The 19,691-nt window shown below is 39.4% G+C and overlaps 1 long non-coding RNA gene across 2 annotated transcripts in view; it reads left to right on the top strand.

The window, feature by feature from the left end:
* Positions 1-56: 56 nt before the first annotated feature.
* Positions 57-19,691, top strand: part of LOC118405739 — a 47,704-nt gene continuing 28,069 nt past the window's right edge. For both annotated transcript variants that reach the window (XR_004829934.1, XR_004829935.1), the window contains exons 1-2: positions 57-871; positions 1,149-1,244. This is a non-coding gene — a long non-coding RNA (uncharacterized LOC118405739). The remainder of the gene's footprint in view (positions 872-1,148; positions 1,245-19,691) is intronic.

The following is a 19,691-nucleotide window of genomic DNA, read 5'->3' as shown; positions in this document are numbered from 1 at the left end:
TATTTATTCTGTTTCTTAAATGTTCTGGGCGAGAAAATGAGTCCTCCCTTTGTAGGCTAATAGTCTCGTCTGTCGACCTTTGCACTCTGAAAGACTGAAGTCTTGGTGGCGTAAGATTTTGGTCAAAATGAGCGTGTAAGGTGATCTATAAATAGCTAAAGTGTGCAGAAAACGGCTTCGAAATGATTTCGTAAGGCATGATTTTATTTTGAACTTTCAAGATTGCAGTTTCTTGTAACTTTTCCGAAGTATCCAATCCCCTTTCAAAGATCTGATCACATGACTTCAGCGGGAAACAAAGGCCTGTTGGGAGTGGCGGGAGAAAGTCGTCTTTGTCTCCAAACTTTCTCTGTATGCGAACCTTGATGAAATCTGGACATGTTGCTATTGTTTCTTCGACGAAGGAAGGATTTTTGTCAACACTTTCATTCAGACAGAGTCGACTTATATCCTGAAACTGCTCTGAGGCTGTATATTTTCTGCATTCCGTCTCCCGAACTTTGCGACTTCCGGGTTTTGGTCCGAAACATTCCTGCACATGCTGGTCTGTCGTCTGCGGAGGACCGTTATCCGACATTTGGCGCTGATATTGTCACCAGGACTTGGATTTTCGACGTATAGGACTTTTCTTCAGAATGTGCAGGCAGTTACCAATGTAGTCAAGAGATTGGCACTAATGCGATGTGTGGTAGCCTCATTTTAGCAGCCCTTTCCTTACTGTTTTCGTGAAATTCCTTTGTTTCGGAATTTGCTCCATGATACCGGTGGTCGAATGAACAGTCATCAGAGCCTGGCCTGGATGTGTTTTCTGTGGAAGTGTTGTCGACATTTACTAATAATCTGCAGTATTACATCCAGTAGGACGACAAAGGTAAGTTAGCTTGAGTCTGGAGATCGCTTTTGTTGCTATATCTGTTTGCCTGAACTGTTTTCCGTGCCAAGGCCGCGACCTATTTCCTGACGATAACAACGTTCTTTGTCATTATAAACAACTTTCCACGAAATCAGTACAGCAACCGTATGTCTATACCTTCCTTTTCTTTATCGACCCGTATTGGAAGTTTTCTGATTTTAAGGATTTTCGGTGTTTCATTAGGAAAAGCAGTGATTACATCCGTATATTCCTTTGTGTGATGATGCACGTGTAGCATGATGAGGAGGGACAAACTCACAAAGGGAGGAGACAGACAGGGGACCAGTGATGACGGCGACACCGGAGATGTAGGAAAGGTCTGAAACTACAGGTAATAACTGGCTTTTATATAGAAAATACTTCATTTTAACATTAAAAGACTTTAGAGTATGAGGATTAAAGTATTTGGTAGCTTATTTGTGCATATCAGAGATGATATTGGGCTCCTATTTTGATTGTCTCTTGTCTATTTGCCATATGGGCAATTTAGGAGAAATCCTTCCCATTATGTTGCTTTTGCCAAAAAATGTTCTATATATTACCAAACCATGATAAGAATACAAGTTAGTTACTGCAGGAGTTAAAGATAGATGATATTTACTCATGAAAGAAGGTTTACTTTTGCTTCTACTTGTTGAAGACAGTTTTATTGTGCTGATAATAGGGAATTGAGATGCAAAGCCAGACCTGCTAGCGTTTTCTTTGTCTATACAGGAAACAGGTGTAGTCTTTTACTTTTGATAGCCTAGCCAAACTTACAGGTGTTTTAGGTTAGAATAAAATGTTTGGAGATGCTTATTTAAGTTTTTATTTATTTCATAAATTATATGCTTTGCAGATAACATTACATTTTTTCCTGGTGCATTCATGTAGCCTCAATAACAAGTAAAATTTCTTAGCTGGGCCTTTCATAATGGTGGCTTTGTTTGAAGTTTAGAACTTCTTGTTGTATGGTTATACCTGGTTACTAATGTTAATGTTAAATGTAAGGCTGGGGACTGTTAGAAAGTGGATACATTCAGAACTGATAATGATATGTGTGATGATGCCGACCTTTCTGTCTGGAGTTGGGGATTCACAACTAATCACCCAGATGAAGGCCTGGCAAACCTCAATCTCATATCAGTCAAACATGACAGCAATGCCAATTCCTTGGTAGATGGACAGTATCGGAATAACAGAACAGCCAATAAAGCCCAACCATGAAGCCTAAGATGAGGCTAGCTTCAAAACAGTTACTGACGTTAGGTGAACAATTAATCAATTTAAAGATATGTTCAAGGCAGAAAACAGCTAACTTCCTTTTAACAGCAACTCTTTTTTAGTTTTCATCTCCGAACTTTATACTTTATACTACGTATATTATAATACTAAGGCTTGGTCAGTATGACTGAAAGGAATCTGTAGCACCTTCCAAAAATCTGTAGAATGTTTTATCCAGCAGCAGAGAAAAATGTTTATAACTATACGGTAATTGATTCAACGATAATGTAGGAACCTGATGTTTTTACCATAACATTCAATTGAAAATTGAAAATTCAATGGCATTCAATTTTCAGCTTTCCATTGAATGTGATGGAGAAACATTCAGTTTTCTACATTATAGTTTGAGCTCTTTTTTCCATACAGCTAATGTGTTGCTGGTTGTGATAGCCATAGCAACAGATGACTACGAAGAATGGCAGCAAAATAAGGGTAGGGAAAGATTGCCCTGAACTTTCCCATGAACAAAAAAACTCAACACCTGTTAGACTCACTACTGCTAGGGAACTGTTTGTCATAACCTTCCTTATCTTGGAGTAGATGATCTCCGAATCCAAGAAATCTGTGTCTGGAGAGAATATGGATCATAGATCCATGCATGTTTCAATCAAGTTGTTAATGTATGAATGATTTTGATGACTTGGTTTTTTGTTGATCTTCCAGTAGTTCCAAAAAACAGTTATGTACTGGTACATCGTTGAGTTTGTGTCAATTTTTGAGAGGGTAAATCTATGATTTGGTAGCATAAATCGCATCTTATGTGCATTAATCTCCAACAATGCATATTTTCAACCTGGCAATGAATAGGTTGTTTTTACGATAGCAAATTCACCTTTGTGTCATCCAAAGGTTCATTTATTTACCATTGTTCAAATTCAGACTTCAGAGGAGATCAAGCAAACTTCAGACACTGACTCACACCTTTTAGCTAGAGTAGTAATATGTAAGGTGTGTGAGTGCCTCTGTATATCCAGGATAAACATGGCCAATGGTGATTTGGTAGGCTCTCTTTTGAATCCTTTCCAACAGATCAACTCGAGATTTCATCATTCTTGGGATCCAGATGCACACAGCATACTCAAGTACAGGACAGGTATATCCAGTGACTGAGATGAAGCAATGAAACAAGACTGACAATTATGAGCTAACGTTGTGGGTAAAGTAATACTATTATTTTTGGTGATATCAGCTGAAATGGATGGCCAACTCATAGAATGTCATTTTGAACCAGTTCTAGGATTTACAACGAACCTTCTAACATAATATTGTCTATGTTGCTCAAGGCCGTGACTAGATCTTAGGCAAAGCTTGAAGTGGTCCTGCAGAGGAAGAAGTCTTTATGATGACAAAGCAGTTTATGAAGGAGCTGGTATACTATGCTGTATGCCCTCATAAAATACTGCAATATAAAATGTATTTATATCAGGGCTCGAAATTCATTTTTGGGATTAGGTGCACTGGTGCACCCAGCTTAAAAAATTGGGTGCACCAAAAATGTTTTGGGTGCACCACTTAAATCAACATGTAAGTAATAACCTAATGATAAAACTTAGTTACAAGCTATCAAATTCTTAAACAAATACCATGACAGACATTTTTATTATCTTTCTCACACTCTGATGTCAAGAATATATATACTTGTATACTTTCGTATCTTTACATACATGAACCTAAGAAAATATTTGGGTGTGCCCTGTGCACCCACAGAAAATAATTGGGTGCACATCTCCAATTTTGGGTGCACCTAGGTGCACATGCACCCAGTATGTCGAGCCCTGCATATTATTCAGTGATAGAGCAATATGTGCCCTAGGTAAGTGGGAAAGATGGATCTGAAATATCGGAAATATGTTAGAGACAGTGCTTGCTCTTTTATCAGATATCCATGCTCTTTGATGAGGAGATGTTGTCAGTTGGTCCAGGATTGGCTTTTGCAGTGTTAGATGGACACAACACTGTGTATGCATATACATATACATATATATAGAATACAACACAGTGTATTCCGTATCACCCGAGGTACAAGCCCGACCGCGGGAAGGATCGCCCGACGGCTGAAGGCCGGAGGGTGATCCGACCCGCGGGAGGGCTGGGACCGAGGGTGATGCGGAATACATTGTGTTGTACATGTATTTTAATTATGTCATACCCACCTTAGAAAACACATATTTCGATATGAAATGCACCAGAAGTTGAAAAAATGTTGTGTCCTCGAACAAAAGATTGTAGCAACACTACAGCAATTCTAACGTCCGAATCCGGTATTCGAATTTTCAACCCTTCCGTATTTGGCTCGTTCAAAATAGTTCGATTTACGCGAAGGAAGCCTGTGTGATACAACTTAGAACCCGTGTGATACGGAAAGTTATCACATGGTCTAGAACACCTGTATTCAACGTTTTTGTGGCCCAGGTGTGACATAAAAATGGTTACATAACAAATTATATAATCATGCTTACTTGGACAACTCTATGTTAAGTGCAGAAAAGATGCCAGGTCAAACAATGTATTCCCCTAAAACTACCCTGAATAGGAAAGACCAGGTCCATGTACAAAAGGTGTATGCTAAGACTTTGTAAGTGTTGAATGCTGTTATGCTTACATGTAGTTTGCTGATAGGGGGTGCTCTTGTTGCTTCTCAGGCAGTGCTTGCAGTTTGTTTTATACTTGCCAGGGGTCCCCATTGCTACATGAGCTATGATGTTCCTTCAGTAAGCTGGCAAACTGCAGGGTTAGCCAGGTTGTATCTGTGGAATGGTTTGATTTTCATTTTGCTCTTATGAATCTGCCAATCCTTGATACTGGAATATAACTTAATGCTTTAATGTTGTTGACAAATGAACCTCCATATCATTGTTTGAAAGTTGGATTTGGACAAGTGGATATGGAGAGGAATTAAAGATGTCTAACTCGGAGGGTTGCAGTTTCTGCATATCCATATATCTTTAATAAAGAATTTACAATGTATAAGCAGATTGTTGCTTTTATGATGTCTTTTGGTTTGCAAAGTTTGTTTTAAGGTCCACCCAACTTGCAAGCTGGTTGCAGCTTGACATTATCTAAATACAGCCAACAAATTCTTGTTCAATGGACCTTTTGTGCATAAATCTTCAGTATCACATATTTTCAACCTGGCAATATGAATAGGTTGTTTTTACGATAGCAAATCCACCTTTGTGTCATTCAAAGGTTAATTCTTTTAAACATCTGTTGTAGTTTTCATCCGAAATGTCCTTGAGGGACCTGGACTGTTTACGCCAGGTGAAAACACCATCTCCAACCAATTCTGACATTTTCTCGCAATTACGCCAAATTATATCTCTTTCATGGCTCTATTCATGGAAAATAATGGAAGCTGGTATGTCTTGTTCCCTGGATTGAATTTCTCCAATTATATGTCATTATATCTCTGTCAACTGTCCCTTTCAGACAGAAATGAAAGAACTTGCCGTTTTGGAGCAGGTGTTCCAACAATGGTAGGCAAGGGGAACAAAGGAACAAATAGGTGGAAAATCCTTGGAAAACTCAACCATTCATCATTGTTTGGAAAGTTGCATGATTAACAATGCATTTTTAACGATTTTTATGGAATAGTGATGTCTGGAGCTGACAGGACTCATCACGTAGTTCTGTACAACTCTGCAAAATCATAAAGTTTCCACACGTGATAAAGTAGATATTCTGCAATGTAAACTTGTCTTAACAAGTTACCTGGCACAGAGTACATTTATTCATATGATGCGATATTTGTGTTTTGTGAGATTTCAGTTAGGAATGTTTAGTCGAAGTAAATTAGTCATAAGCAATGACTTAGTATTTTTTTTCAAGATTGATGTTCAGTGCAAACCCCTAAGGAATTGTAAAATATATGATGTTTTACAAAGAAATTTAATTCCAAATTAACTTAGTAGCTAAATAAAGTATGTTTCCTTATTTTCGTTAATGTAAAGTCCCATGAGACTTTGATTTACTATGATATTTAATAATGTATGTAGGTATATTGATAGTCACGTCCAAACATGTTGTGTTAGATGTACTGTAATATTAGTGCTGAACTGTAGATGCTAACCAAGATGACTCGTCTTTTGCTGTAGATCTCTCTTCTCCAAGTAGGGTTGTCTGAAGGACCCACTGTCTCAGTACTATAAAAAAATCTGAACTTTGTGACATAAAATTGAGCATGAAACTGAACATGAAATTGAGGAAAAAAATTTTGTAAGCACAAAACGACATACTCCCCAAAATTGAGTGGTATGGGCAAGAATTGAAAGCTGGAGACAGCCCTATCTCCAAGCAAATGTTTCCATGGATGGTGTTATCATTTTTTTTGCAAATTTATGACTGCCTGGCCTCTGTAATAGTGACTGCCAGACAGTCAGAAAACATTTTTTAACCCTAGCATCTGCTAGATGACTATGATATACTTCTCTCAGATAGGAGTTATTAAGTTGTGGAACAGTGTGATTGTTTATTGATTTGACACTGTTGAATTATGAAAACCAATTACTACCTCATCAATGTGGGTTGTGATGGTACAGTGTCAATGGCTATTGTATGCTAAAATGTAATTTCTTTTCTAATTGGAATGTTTTTTACAAGTTGGTGTTCTATAAATATTCAGATCCTTACAGCCATCCCTCACTGGGGGTGGAGAGTGCATGTTTTGGTCATTATCACCTCAAAGGGGGGTCACTGTTTGATTGGGGGTCCCTCCCCCTGTGATGCCCCTCCCACCCCAGGAAAGGAAGACCCTGTCAGAGAGATACTAGGTCATGAAAAGGACACAGCTCTCAGCTACATTTGCTTCATCTTTTTTTTAAAGAAAAATATGAAATCATGAGTCACCACATTGTTCTAATTGTTTCTTGTGGTCTATGCTAGATTGTTACTGTCTCCTATATCTAACCTGCTATAGGACATTATTAGGAGAGACCAAGGAGTTTATGACCTTTTTGAACTTTATGAACTTTTATTCTAATGCCAAGGCTCAATTACCATTCAAGATTTTTAAAAAATCTCTTTTGTCTCCATCAGTAGTTTGACTAGTGATTTCTTAGAATGAAGACTTGTTTGAGGACTTTCTGAGTTAATGATCCATCCTTCCCGTAGTTAAAGGACAGGTAGATTGGCAGATAAGGTTTTATTGCAGTGATGTTTGGTATGAGATATTGTGTTGAGGATGTTTTCTCAGCTGCTGTGTTTCTTTACCCTTCTTACCTGGCCTGTCCTCAAGGAGGTGTAAAAGAAGTGCTCTTCCATTTTTGTCAAATTAACTCCTGTCTGATAATTGACTGTTATTGATTTTATTAACTTGTAATTATCAGAAAATCTGAGTAGAAAAATTATTCAGTAACTGTTTTCATGATTTTGTCTCATAAATGCACATTTGGATACAAAAGAGGAGATTCGTTCTCCGTTTATTTCCCAGAAAGAGAAACCAGAAGACAAATGGCATTAGTACAGTGTAATGTGGGTGGTAAAATCTTCTTCTCGTGTAGGGTAGAAGTGTAGGGTTTCTGTGTGTATCCCCTGGGGCTAGGTGAACTTGTTCCTATTGATGAAATGGCTGGGAACACACCTCCTACCCCTTCTTAGCTCTTTCTTCACAATGTCTCAGCCACATAAAGGCAGTCTTATGCAAATCAGACTTGTTCTATTCATTATGCAAATCTGCCACATCTCGAAAGAAGTGACAAACACTGCTGTTGTTATTTTTCACAGTCACGAAGCAAAATTGTACTTTCTGAATCCCATTTCACCCAAGGCCTTGTAAAAATTCCTCATTTTTTCCTTGGGGGTATTTCTTTATGCGGGAAAGTTTCCACAAGGAACTTACTTGTGTATTGACCTGTTGGTCACAGAAATCTTTTCAGATCTTGGCAACCATTAGCCACAAGGAAGTGTTAGAATGAGAAGTCAAATGTATACAAGCAGATTGTAATTCTTTGTTTGCTTGATATGTCTTGAGAATACTCTTCTGGAAGACAGTTACATGTTTTAGTAGAGATGAGATATCTTAGATCAGGAAGGTCGTAATGTCATCACTGTGATTTGTCCCATTGTTTGCCAGACAAATACAGGTGTAGATGAGGTAGGGTTTCCTTTTCTACTGCATATTGCTGTGAGTCAGTGTGACAGTTTTCTCACATTAATTGTTTAGACCATTCTTCTGTTCTTCCCAGGCTACCAGGGAAATTTACATTTGTGGAAATGACAGAATAATGGACTGTTGTTCCAGTCAATATCAATTGTCATGTACCTGCAGTGTCCTCATTATCCCATCTCTTATTCTATTGGCTTCCCTTCTGAGGTGGTCTTTGTCATTGTTAACAATACTGTGATCTCCATTGGGACAGGTAGGACATTGGGAGGAAGCCAAAGCACAATAGAACAGCTTCCTATAGCAGGGCTCGAAATTTATTTTTGGGATTAGGTGCACTGGTGCACCCAGCTTAAAAAATTGGGTGCACTAAAAAAAATTGGGTGCACCACTTAAATTTAAGTGATAACCTTAAATGATAAAACTTAGTTACAAGCTATCAAATTCTTAAACAAGTACCATGACAGAGATTTTTATCATATTTCTAACTTAGATGTCAAGAATATGTTCTATACTAGTATACTTTGATACCTTTACATACGTAAACCTAGAAAATATTTGGGTGCACCTTGTGCACCCACAGAAAATAATTGGGTGCACAGCTCCAATTTTGGGTGCACCTGGGTGCACATGCACCCAGTATTTCGAGCCTTGTATAGGGGTATTCAATTTATACGAAAGGGACAATAGTGAAAGTGTTAATCCTACATGTTAATCAGTCCATTGTTGTACTGATTGTGACGTGTTATTCATAGTCAGTATGAGAGGTCCATCAACAATTGTCATTCAAACTAAACCCTGACATTATCATTAGCAACTGTCAAGGAATTCCTTTTGATCTTGGGATTATAAATCTTATCACTTAGCCAAGAGCTAACTGCATATTTCACATATACTTGAATCTTTGCTAATGCCAGTACCAGGGCTGTCTCCAGTTGTCATGTTTTCCATCATACTGGTTGTATGGGAGTTCATGTTGTTAATTTCCATTGCTTGATATGTCATTCTAAGCTGACAAAATATGTCATTTCAAGCTGACACATTCATCAGTTCAGTTCATCACATTCATCAGTTTCATGTAATGAAGGTCAGATTTTTTTTACAGATGGGGTGAAAGTTTTACCTGTCATATTCCCTTCCCGGAAACTGAAGGAGACAGCCCTGGCCAGCCTTATTATATCAGTAACAGCGCTGATGGTGAATGTTTAATGTCAGGAATTATGAACAGTCCCCTGAATATGATTTTGAGTGATGTTGTCACCTTTGGGCATGTAAACATGTGGGAAAACCTAGAAGACAAGAGAAGCCCTGTTCAGGGCACTGTGGCCTAATTTGGAAAGGAGCAGGCTGCAGTGCTAAGTATGCAGCTCCTGTCACGTAATGCAGGATGTCTGGCATCCAAGAAACTAAGCAGGTGCTTACAAGTTCAGCCAGTTCAAGTTCATTGGATGGGATTTCTGCCCATTTGTCAGGCTCACATGGCCTGGTGTGACCTAACATTCCACCCTACTGCTGCCACAAGTGCATAGCAGGAGTACCAGGGCAAGGGGGTCCTCTTATTGTGAAATACTTGGAAAATTGCTCTTTAAAACATTCAGTTTGTATAACTGAATTGACAGGCTATATGAGAATCAGAGATAGTCCATCTGGAGTGGCAAGGTTGATCCCTGGGAATTGTGTCACTCCTGGTTGTTAGAGATATATATTCCGTCTATTAAATGGTCTATATAGTGCTGAGTATTGCCACCTGACAGGTGAAAAGATTCCTATGACACTAAATACCATGTTAAAGGTGAAGGGTATAGTTTAGAGCAGTCAAGACGCTGTAAGCAGATTTGCTGACTGAAAATTAATTACCAAAGTGTTTTACAACATGCACCATAATATGTCTGGATCAATCCATTTAGTGTTTATGCAAGTTGTTCTAAACTAAAAAGTGGTCATCACACTGGACTCTGCCAAATAGTGAAAGGCAATTAGCACCTATTTGTCACCTGAAATTGCTGAAATTTATTTGAATACATGCATGTTATTGCAGGGTTAATTGATGGGTCATTTGTTTATTTTACGGAATGTGAATTCAAACTTAAGCATTTGTGTCAAAACATTGAAGCAGAAGTGCTGCATGTTTTACAAGTAGATCACTTTGTTTGAAATACTGCACTCACTTGTGTTTTCTCGTTTCACTATTTAATGTTCATGTTTGTATCAATGCTTTGTTTGCTTATGTTTATGGGTGTAATACTAATAGTGTCTATTCTCCAATATCCTGTGTTCCCAAGAAAAACACTGTGTAAGTCCCTGTCTATCCACAACTTGTTGTGTACTGCTCATTAGTCTGCACATGGAGCAGTAACAGGTCCTCCCCTCACAGATAAACAACTAAGTTGATAAGAAATGTCACCACTGGAGGAGCCAGAAAAGATGGTTGTCTGTTGGTGGTCTTGACTTGGACAGTATGGCAACAGTAAACACCCTTTTCCTTCCAACATGTTATCATGATAACTGCTAGGCCTTGTCAGATTAAAAAAAAACAAGGCTGGCTATGTTAACATTGGCATGGTGCCCATTGCTGTAGCTTGGGTGTAGAGGAGAATTTTAACTTGTTGGACTAGTGAGTTTTCTCTTGCCATCGGCATCATACCGAAATACACTAGGATGACCTGTTAAATCCATTCTAAAGGCCTTTTCCTTTATGTATGGGAGTGTGTGATCTCACTTGTGACCATAAACCCTCCATTCCAAACATAGTGGGCCAAAACAGATGCACCCAGCTAACTTTGTTTGGTAAGGTCATCAAGGTTGTATGTCCAAACATGTCCGGACTGTGCTATGGAAAGTGTGTAGTGCTAGATAAGGGCCAGGATGACCATATATGACCATGGCTACTGAGACGTCTTGGTGGAACTTAAGAAATACAGGAACAACTGTCTGTCCGAGAGGGACAGCAGTGGACAGACTGTTAGTTTATAAAAACTACAGGCAAGTGTCAGGACTCAGGAGGGTTGCCATGTTGGCCTTACTGACAGGAAATTTGAGCTACACAAGTATGGTCATGTCAACATGGCAAATGTAAAGGAGTATTAACCTCAGCCACCAGGTGTTAGTGGCCTCCATAGTTCCTCGATGGAAGATGCAAGAACTTGTCTATGTATGGGGAAAGAGCCAGGTAACATGACGAAAAAATGCATGGAAAGAAAGTTTTATAGATCTTGCACATACCTGGAACGCCATACACGTCTTTTTAAGAAGGTAAGTAAACCTATTTAATTAAGATCAGGCCCTGTTTACTGCTGAAGACCTGATCCCACAGCTGTGCAGTGTCTTCAAGACATCCTTTACTCCTGGGAAGATAAGGAAGACAGGAAAGTCCTATTTAGGTCACAAATCACACTCCTTCAAGGACTCTCCTCTCTTACTGTACATCTATAAATATTTCCTGCACTGCAGATTTATGTGGTACATTTAAACAGAGGTCCTCAGGTGAGCAGGTGCATCAGTTAGACCGTCCACATGATTTTGAAGCAGCCAAATAACGTGTGACAAGGGAAATTGTTGCAATTCTTCAAGTCTACGGAGTACAGACAATTAAGACCACAGGCATCTTTAAGAATGCTGGACAAATTAAGACGCTGGGCAAATATGCCTTATTTGGTGATCTGACTTCTTCCTTCCTTGCTGTAGCCTCTGATGCCAAGGACACCTGTCAGCATGACTGACAGTGCAGATGTCTTCATGAAACTCTCTCTTAGTCCCAGGAAGTCTTGAGATAAACTTAGGTCTGTAAAACATCAAGGGGGAGTCAGGGGATCTATAACCTAATGACAGATGTGGGTAAGAAATTTAACTGAATTGAAGAAAGACTTGAAAAGGAAGGGGTATAAATGTGCTATAGCCTAGGGTTATTATGTGTGTTCACAAAATTGTTAGAATTGGCTTGTTTGGATCCAATGTATGTTAAAATGATATGAAATTGTTGAAAGTATGCTGAAATCATGTTAGTGGTATATACTCCTACTTTCAGTAAACTTTTGATGCATCTTGCATGTATGGTAGTGAAGCCACATCCACTCCCCTTTTATAGTATAAGTGTATCATCCCCAGTGGTCATGTGACCAGAAGTGCCTTATTTGGTGAGGCCCCATTTTAACCCCCTTGGGACTAATGTGAGTATAGGGGATAAACCACTGCATGAGGAAGGAGGGTTTCAGGCTTGAGGTACTAAGTACTCTATGGACCTTTTTTAAGGACTGAAGAATTACACCACAGTACCTTTGAGCACATGATATTTTCTAAATTCCTGGAAAAGCAACAGTGCTGCTTTTGAGCCAAAAAATGACACTGGCAGATGTCTGATACCAATATCCAAAATGTGATCTGGCTATACACTTCCATCTCCTTGATAAGATGGGCAAGGACATGGATCATGACATTGCTCACATTCCGACCAGGAATTACTGAGAGTCTTAGCAGGAATGTGGTCTCCCTTGACTTGTTAGTAATTAGCCACTAGTGAGAAGTTATGCCTCCTTGGAGGCTGGGGAACACTAGGGAGCACCAAGATGCCATGGTCCATACATCAGGACTGTTGATACAGTTGACCCAGCCCAGAGTCTTATAAGGACTTGCTTTGAAGGAAGGAATCAAAGGAGGCCCAGGCTGTAAGGAAGGGTCTTGCTGAGTGGTCACAGTTGTTTTTGCAGTTGACCCATGTGTGACTTACCAGTTTTAGTGAGCTCATGAAGCTGTCAGACTCACCATCTGTTCAAGTCTTACTCAGAAGAGTTGGGAACACACTGACCCGCTTCTTATACAGGGTTGACAGGCCCTTAACCTCATTTCTGCAGCGTGGATAAAAAGTGGCTCAGAAAGTGGAGTAATCGTTTTGTCCTGATGGTCAGCTTCTGTCATGATTGCAAATTTTATGTAAGAGCTTGAGACATTTGCAAGTCCAATGGTTGCTGTGTATTACAAAAGCCTTCAAGAAAGCTACTCTTAATGACGTGAAGACGTCGAAATAAGTCTTTTTCCATGATCTAGTAACTTTGGTAGTTGCCAAACTTTCTTGTGGTGGCTACAGCTTGTGTCACTGCATACAGTTTTAAAAAGTCTTCAAGGCGAGTCCATACATCTTGTAATGTGAACAACTCTCTTTTGAAGTATCAGCTACAACTACTATCAAAAAGGTATATTCCTTTGCCTGAGTGTGCCTAAAACACAGCCTAACTGCTATTGATAAAAGGTTCTTCAATTCAAAGTAAAGACAGTGTGTGTGGGGTCCACTGCTTCCCTGAACACCTGAGGATTACCTCTGACTCCTCCTCTCCTGTCTTGTCTCTTCTCCTGGGACTGTCACTATAGATAAGTACTAATTAATGACAATAAAGACCCCATACTGGTCGGTCCATTTGCTGCTGGATACCTTTAGGAAGGTGGTCTCAAATCTGATACTGCTAACACCTATATTGAAAAGGAACTCATTAATAGGTTTGAAAGAGAAGTGCATGGGAAACATTTTCCCGAGATAATGCTGTTCACTAGAAGATTGGCTATCTTTTGTCTATTGGCAACGCAATAAGTTTGAAGGGGCTCTGTATGAAAAAAAGGAGCATATTGTTACTTGGATTCCTAGGTTACATTGGAGTGTATTACAGTAATTCTGATTCTGCTAAGTTATAGGGAAGAGACTAAATTGAAAACCTAAGCAGCAAACCATTAGACTTGGCCAAAGTTTCTGTCCTTAGTGAGGGATGCCTTTACATTGAGCAGCAATTCTTTTGTACTTTATCATAGTAATCCATTTCCCACTGACCTCTATGAATATGATACCAAGGTGGGTGCATAGATTAATCCTCATCCAGAAGCTGGATGGTAGAATGTTAATGCTTGATATGGAAGTTCAAGGGTAGGATATACAAACACAGAAATGGGGAAAAATGAAGGTAGGCATATCTTCTAGGAAAACTTAATCGGGATGACAACCTTGTCCATAGACTGTCAGTGAAAATATAGGTTATTTTGTAGATGAGGCAGGGATGACTAGCTGGATGACAGGCTGTGATCCCTTTGCTTTGGCAGCTGTCTGGTGCTGATCCCCTGCTGGGCCCTCTCATCCCTCTATTCACTGTCAATCCCTCATTCTCCTGCCTGCCAGGATGAGTGCTTATGATAATGCAGCATCTGCCAGACCCTGCTTCAGAATCATGGGGGTAGGACAGCCCCACCTTTGGGTAGATCATATCACCATTGTTGTGAAAATCTCAGGGTTTGGCCAGGGCTTTTAGGAATGATTGCTGGCAGGAATCGCCTGTGTTCCTGACACTGCGGCCATCTGTCAATCTTGTCTGTTACAGTCAGCAAAACTGCCTTGGATGCACTTCTTTTCAACACTGATTGATAGGCATGTCTTTTGACAACTGGACAGAAGTAATTTTTTAGATATTGTTTTCTTGGCGCAAAGTCTGTTAAGTCGTAAGATAGACATTTCTCTCAGGTAAGCTAAGGTGAACATCCTTCAGGTCAAGTGATTAACCAGGAATGGCCATGCAATTCTATTTCATAGTACTGGAAGATCTGTTTCTTTCTCATGAAAATCTGGTGGCAAAAAGACTATTACAGACTGTTGTATCTGTAATAGTTTAATCCTTACTGTTTATCCCTTAATCTGTCCTTTTCTAACAGAAGAGCATAGATAAGGAGCAAACTTGAGTAACCAGTTCTTAACGATTCCTTGGTGGGTCTTCAGTTAATTGCCAGGTTTTACAAGGAAATCTATGAAAGCACAAATTTGATTGATAATTATATGCCTGATGTACTTTTCATTTTCTTGGTTAATTAATGACTTCCAGTGTTCCTGGGCTACAGGGAATGTTGGGGGTGTTAAATAATGGAAGTATTGGAAGGGTGACTGTCATGCATCATGCACTCGGACATTCTGACTGCTTGTATTCAAATCAGCCAATATTTGGTTGCTCTTTGTACCTGATTGTATGACTTCATATTGTATTATTTTGGATGCAATGATCCAAAGGCAATTATGGTGACTTTAATTACAATTATGTAAATCTTCCCTATGTATATATATGTCACTAAAATGATGTATCATTAAAATGATATGATTTTCCAGTACATTTTCTTTCTTATTATTGAAACCTATCTCAGTAGTTAGTGTTAGGCCACTGTAACTAGTTAGGCAAAGCTTCTCCTACCCTTAAGTATTACAGAAAGTTAGGTCAGTTAGAAGATGTCAAAGTCTTTTCCTCTGTCTGCTGTTATCATGTCTGTGGCAGTGACCAGTTTTGGATCAGGGCATACCTTCTGGGGGTGTGTGTGGCAGACAGAGATTTGATATACCATTTGCTTATTACTAGCAGACACAAAACACCATATAGACAGAGAACATTAAGGCTGTAGACTCTCTGATTGATGAGAACACCCAACAGTGTTGACTTTGGGTCCTGCCTCTTGTCTTGAACCCCTCCACTAGAGCCTGCTAGTTTTCAGCCAAATTGATGGTGATAAGGCCAACCTTTCACCCGAATGTTAGGAGGGATTTCAAAAGATCTCTTTCTGTAGTCAAACCTCCTATCCAAGTCTGTCTGCTTTTGTTCTGTCATTTCTTAAGGTCTCTAGAAATACCTGACTCAACGACAAACACTTTGTCAGGTGGCTGGTGTTTAGGTCCAGCCATGCCCACCCACACACATCAGCCCTGTCCAACCAATCCTGGCAGTCTGTGATGTGTCCCCACCACTACCTTACCTGAGTGATACACTTTGAAGACCAGTCAACACACAAGAGATCACAGAGCAGATATAGCATACAAAAATGTTTCCAACCACAAAATACTCTATCCATGTGTATTTTCAAGTACACGTATGTATACAAGGAAGTGCTCAAAAACAATAATCTTTGGTTATTTTCACCTTTTACATGAAATCAAATCTTTATTTTAGATTTAAGAGATGTGATGAAGTTTTGGATTGTATGTTCCAGTGTTTCATACGTTTGAGATATGGGCTGTCTTTTTGGATGACTCACCGTCTTGGAAGGGAAAGAGTCGTCTCTGTTTTGACTTTCAGAAAGGGAACGTTACTTTAGTGGCGCTAACATGACAAGATGGATGGCTTGTCTGCCTTTGTAGAACAACTTGGCTCCCTCTTATCATCATCACAGCCATAACCTGTCCACTAGAGACCCTGTCTGACATGGTGGGTGCTGCACCAAAACTTTTACTCCTGTCCACCTTGCAAGTTTTGTTGTGGTATTCATCAGGAATGACAAGAGTTCTTGCTTGTGCTGAACAGGTTTGTTTCCAAACAGAGCAGTGTGAAGCACTGTGTCCAATATTAGAGCTTTTCTGCAATCACTGTTTGTTGACGTTACTTCCAGTAAGAACTGAGGGATCCCTTGTCCTGTCAAGTATGGTTTAGGCATCATTGTAAGAAGCTTTCACCCCAATACAAACATCTGTCTGAAGGAGTGGAAGGAGCTAGCTATCTCTGGCTACATCTTATCTGGATGGGCAGGGCTGCTTGTCTGTGTCTACTATGGATGTCAGACACTTCAGCCCTTTTACCAATTGGGCTCATGGTTAATCAGACCAACTGCAACTCTAAGTAACACTCTGGTTAACTTGGTCCAACACCATAGCTCTCTACCCTAACCCTAATCCTAACCCTACCATAACTGGCAGAGTTCTTGGCTCACATGGCTTGTCTGTGTGGCTACTGCACCTTCTGTTTCACCTGCAGGTTACTGGACTGGAATGAAGTGGATGTGAAAAGACTTACCGGTGTTTTGAAAGATATTGACTGATGAAACTTAAAATGTGATACGCATAATGTCATGTCTACAAGACATATCGAGGGTTATGAATTATGACAGTTAATGCAGATGAAATTGGCAATCTATGGCTGATAAGGTCTCGAAAAGGGAAGCAGTTTAGAACATGGAACAGAATGTTTGGGACCTTGAGAAGGATCAGTCAGGGAATTTGGACGTATTCAAGCAGGCAATACCAAATACTTCTCACTGTTATGTAGGCACCCACCATGAAGTTGTCTTTGTTCTATTGTATAAACTATATCCAGCATCTGCCATGACAAGTGCCCAGGGATTGCTTGTCTTTTAAGATCAAGGATAAGACTACCCGAGACTACTCGCAACTGTGTACAGTTTGGACTTGGTAAAAGATATCATAGTTTTCATCAATTGATAGGAACATACAATGTAACTGGCTGAATTGCTTTGACTGCTTATCTGCAAATATGTCAAAAGTGGAGCTGCAAAAGTGGTCTCACTTGAAGTCTTGCAAAAGATATAGGGTATCCCATCATGCCTGCCTGGTCTGCCCTGTCTGAATGCTGTCCCTGTGTATTTTCCCAAGGATTAAACGGAGCCAAGTCCTGTCACCCCCTCTCCCTGGTATAGACAAGGTATACCAATCTAAAAATACTGGTGACAGCAGACTTAAGTCTCTGTCAATACTTAAAGAAGACAAAAGTTTTGGTCTTGCTTTTAAAGAAATGGTTTTGGGGAAGTGCTCAAGGGCCCTGCTTGGCCTCTGGTCAATACGTTAGATATGAAGAGGAAAAGTCCCAGTCTTGCGTTTTAGATAAATATGGATTTGGGCATAGGCTGTACAGGCTCAGTTACCTGCTTCGCCTGATAAGATTAACAGGTGTGTGTGTGCAGCACCCAAGACAGGTGCAGGCTACATGTATGTTTAGACCATTGGCTTTGCACAACTTTAAATGGGACTTATCCTCCCTGTGACAATGGAATTATGTTGAAATATGTCTTACATTTAAGAATTTAAAATGTATTGGTTAAATGTACTGCACAAGTGTTGGAGAGTTTTGAAGTTAATCTGTCTTGAAATCTAAGACTGCTTGTGCAACTGCAGCCAGAGGTACCCATTGTTTTGCTGAGGATTAAAGACTTTCCTGGTCTGCCCTCTGTCTACAGCTCAAAGAGTCATAAGAAAAGGTACAATCATATGTTTGTGGCAGTCAGTTGTATTTCAAAGTATAACCAAATGTCAGGGAAATAGCCAATGTTCTTTCAAAGTAGTTATATTTAGTCAACATACATGTCAATGTGTATATTTTAAGTCTTAACAAATCTGGTTAACCATGCACTATTATTTGATTTTGCTGATTTTGGATTAGCGACACAGGAATCAAATATAAAGCTTCAGGTGGGTAGATGCTCGTAGCATGAAAAAGTCCAATATTCCTTTTTATGATCGTCATAAGCTTTGATGGTATGTTCAAAGCAAGGATTATCAGAGCCATGATATTTTAGCATGATATATTTATGGATTACCAGAGACCTCTTGAATAAATCACTACAACCCAAGACAGCCTGCAATTCTGACATCAGTGTCTTTGGTTTGAGTTTTTGGTCCTTGGCAACCTGCTACAACATCCTCTGTTAGAGAAAAGAAACAGATGAACTGTACAAAGTGAAAAGAAACCTATTCAAGCAAGTGATGACAGAAGTTGTGGGAGATCCCTGGAAAATTGTTCTCTTCCTCATATTGGTCTAGGAAGGTACCATTATATGTTCATTTTTTTCCGGAAAGGATGTAGGTTGTTGTTGAGGTCAAAAGTGTCTGTTCATCAATTGTCATATAAAGACTGTCTTCCTTTGTGTGGGTTGACCTATGGTCGGGGTCAACCGCCAGCACTTTTCTCTTTGCAAAAGTGTCAATAAGTTATCCATCATGAAGAGAATGCGTTTTCTCTGCAGGAAGAACCTTGTTTATCATCTGATGTTAACCTGTCAGTGTGGTTTGTGCAGGTCAGCCTTTTGACCCATAACCCTATGTTTCTTTTGAGTATAGTCCACTTAAAAGGAGATAAATTTCATGGGAGAAAAGTTTCCACCTTAAAAGTGATCTGTTAAGTTCTTCAAGTGGCGTGTCCTCCTACTCTTCATCCATGTGGTCTCTACCCATAGTCCTCTTGTCTCTTACAATTTTCTTAAGATAACTGACAGTCAAATTTCTTCTATTGAAATGAGTAATATTGTTGACAACACAGATAAACTTACGTTTTAACTTTCTCATCTGCAACCTGTGATTTCCAAAACAACTTTCTAGATTGCAGATTGAAGGAACTTTGAAAAATTCCAGGCAGTGGTCATCTTAAAAATCGAAAGCAATTACCGAAACTGTAGGTCAGGAACAAGGCTTTAGGTCTTTCCAGAAACTTTTTATTAATTACAAGTAAAACGTCCATGAAATATACCGCAGGAAACTAGAAAAAAAGGTATTTCAAGCCCCGTGTGTGCATTTTTCATCAATTAGTTAGAGGATACTAGTACTAGCTATAGATGTGCGATACAAGAAGTTGACTCTGTGATACCACACAGTCTTTCTTACTCCCCAATCCAATTAGTTTGGATTAG

The sequence above is a fragment of the Branchiostoma floridae genome, chromosome 2 (assembly GCF_000003815.2).
Source record: "Branchiostoma floridae strain S238N-H82 chromosome 2, Bfl_VNyyK, whole genome shotgun sequence".
Lineage (NCBI taxonomy): Eukaryota > Metazoa > Chordata > Leptocardii > Amphioxiformes > Branchiostomatidae > Branchiostoma > Branchiostoma floridae.
Note: the sequence above shows the minus strand (reverse complement) of the source record. Positions and strands in the feature narration are given on the sequence as shown.